Genomic DNA, 2,855 nt, shown 5'->3' with positions numbered 1-2,855 from the left:
CCGGGCTCCGCGCCCTCCTCCCGCCCGCGGACGCGTCTCCGCGCCGACTGCACCAACAGGTCCCCCCCGCGCCGGGCCAGGGGCCGCCGGGGCTCCTCCGCTCGCGAACAAAGCGGAGGCAGCTGCCCCGGGGCAGAAGTTGGGTCGAGCAGAAGCTGGAGCGGCCCGCGGGAAATACAATCATCACTAGCACAAGAGCCCGAGGACCGCGAAGCGCTCACCTCACCACCACCGCCGCCTGCAACTTGGCTTCACCGCCCCGTGCGCGCCGCGCCGCTGCTCCTGCTCCCGCACCACTTGGGTCGTTTGCTCGCTAGTGCGTGCGTGTGTGTGTCCCCGCCCGCGAGGCACTGCGCGCATGCGCCGTTCCCACGGCTCAGTTCTCCTCAATCGAGCTGCTTTACATCCGGCCCCCATTGTCCTTTTAAGGGAGAAAGGCCCGCGCGGGAAGCCTGGGAGGAGAGGCGGGGCCGCTCGTTGTGACGTCACGCATCCCACCCTCCCCTCCGCCGGGCGCTGCGGGCACTGGCCCGGCCCGCGTCTCTGCTCCCGGCTCGGGAGGGAGTGGACTCGGCGCAGCACGGCGAAGGACTCGGGGCACGGGTGAGACGCCTCCGTGGGCAGGGATCCGGGTGCCCCTTGTGCCCCGGGCTCGGCGTGCCTGGTTCCTCAAGACGCCTTCCCCGGCATCAGGGGGCCAGGCTAGTTACGCTTTGACCCTTTCACAGATTCACAGAAGTTTGGGGCTGGAAGGGACCTCGTGAGATCATCGGGTCCAGCCCCCTGCTCTCCGCAGGAAAGACTGCGGGGTCAGAATGACCCCAGCAAGATACTGGGGGGCCTGCAAAAAAAATTGGGCTGCCCAAATCAAATCAGAGACCCCCGCCAGGTTAGGACTTTCAAATCTTGGAGGGGTGCTCAGCCCTCACCTATAATTTGAATCCTGCCCAGTATCCGTGCAGTACCTACAGCAGCTGTTTACAGGGCCCAACGGCATGACAATTTCAGGCAATGCGGAGGAGGCAGCAGCACGTTCAGCATATGAAAGGGTTGCAAACAAACTTCGAAAGTAGATTGAGAAACTTTAAAAAATGGATTCTCCTTTAAAGGAAAAAAGTGGGAAGCCCTGGCAGAGTTCCTGCCTGCCAGGGGCTGTTTGGGGCCCCCCCTCCCCCACCCATGCTTTACATACTGGGGGCTGGGGTTTGGGGGCAGCAGGTCAGGAGTGAGGGGCACTGGGTCAGGACTAGCTATCAATGTTCACAAATGGCTCCTGGTACGAAAAAGGTTTAGATCATGTAAATGCCATCTTTCTGCCAGGCAAGGGTTGTATTTAGGGGTTTAATCCCAACCATAGTAACTATACTGGGGGTTAGTAAACCATGCAGATCAGTAACAGAGCAATGGTTTTACACCCTGCTGGCCCCACCTAAAGGATCTCCTACTCAGCTCATGCTGATGTCCCTGACAGGACTCCATACTGCCCTCTGCAACCCTTGCCTTCACCAGCCTTGCCCCACCATCCCAGCACAGACCCCCACAGAAGGACTACTGTCTGCTTCTCTGCAACCCAACAGCCTCACAAGCAAGTGACAGGACACAGCAGCAGCATATTGGCTGGGGGGGGAAAGGGGCTACAGAGGCTGGGAGAAAGGCCTAAGAGACTGCTTCTTGCAGGCTGCTGTGCTCCCACTTTGACACCAGGCAGCGCAGCTCTGCTCTGTATGCTCATCAAGACTTGCCTCCAGCTGCTTTCTGACCAGGAATTTTCAATCCAGGTCCCAGTTGCTTCGCTTTTTTATGAATGGACTTCTGCAGACTTTACAAACAGACAGGGCCGGATTACCACACAGGCAAATGAGACATGCCTAGGGCCCTAAAGGAAGAAGAGGGCCAGTTGTGCTTATTTTATATATTATAATTATTCAGTGAAAAAAAGTAATAAAAATATATGGTATTAAGTTAGAGCTCCATGACTTTATTTGCCTAGAACCCACTAAAGGGTTAATCCAGCCCTGCAAACAAGTGGTTTTTTCACACTTCTTTTTTATGGACTGTGTATATTTGTGTATGGGCTCTTGAGAGAGCCCTCTTTTTACACCCAAGTCTCAGAACAGAAATTGAAGATTAGGTTTGACCTAGCTGCAGCCCTGTCTTGTGACTTTTTTTACATTTTCTTGCTGTTCATTTATGCTCTTTATGTGACTCTTATACCGCAAAACAAATTGTTACTCCATTTCAATGTTGTGCAATAAATTTCTCTCTCATTCTTTGCCTTTGAACAAGAGCAACTAAGTTTTTCAAGCTTACTGTTATTTATTTATTTATTTTAATAAAATGCATACAAGGTTTCTCCTTTACGCTTCAAGCTAGTTTCTGCCCTGGTCTTGCACCCCATGTTGATGAGAGAAACTCATGAATTAATCAGAGGGTCAGGGTGACACTCTGTGGGTCAAGGAGGAGGAAGGGCATTCTCATTGGGATTTAAAAAAAATTATATTACTCACAGGACTCTTCCAGTGCATCATAGTGAGACATTTAAAAACTCACTTTTTAGATGCCTCTTACTCACATTGTTTGCGCAATTTAGGAGCAGCAGTAGCTCCATGTTGCATCAACTGGTTCAATGTTGAAATTAATTAATAGCTATTTTCAGAAGAAACTATGTCTAAAATATCTACACGCAGTACAGAGTGACACGTAGGCACCTAGTACTTCTTTAAGAACAATGCCAAAAATCATGAGAGTTGGCAACACTGTACTTTGCACCATATTGCACACTACTAGAAATAGTCATAAGCTTTTCCTTCAGTCTAATGCTGAATGTTTCATTTATGTATTTCAATTTAAATGAT

The 2,855-nt window shown here is 51.3% G+C and overlaps 1 protein-coding gene across 1 annotated transcript in view; it reads right to left on the bottom strand.

Annotated features, from left to right (window-relative positions):
* The window catches only part of FAM60A (family with sequence similarity 60 member A), a 31,985-nt gene extending 31,694 nt beyond the window's left edge, over window positions 1–291 (bottom strand). The window contains exon 1 of the mRNA XM_019515481.1: window positions 219–291. The gene's annotated coding sequence lies outside the window, so the exon portion shown is untranslated. The remainder of the gene's footprint in view (window positions 1–218) is intronic.
* Between the last annotated feature and the right edge of the window lie 2,564 nt (window positions 292–2,855).

This window comes from Gavialis gangeticus, unplaced genomic scaffold (assembly GCF_001723915.1).
Source record: "Gavialis gangeticus isolate Ggan-Ray unplaced genomic scaffold, GavGan_comp1, whole genome shotgun sequence".
Taxonomy (NCBI): Eukaryota; Metazoa; Chordata; order Crocodylia; family Gavialidae; genus Gavialis; species Gavialis gangeticus.
This window is presented reverse-complemented; position numbering and strand designations above follow the sequence as displayed.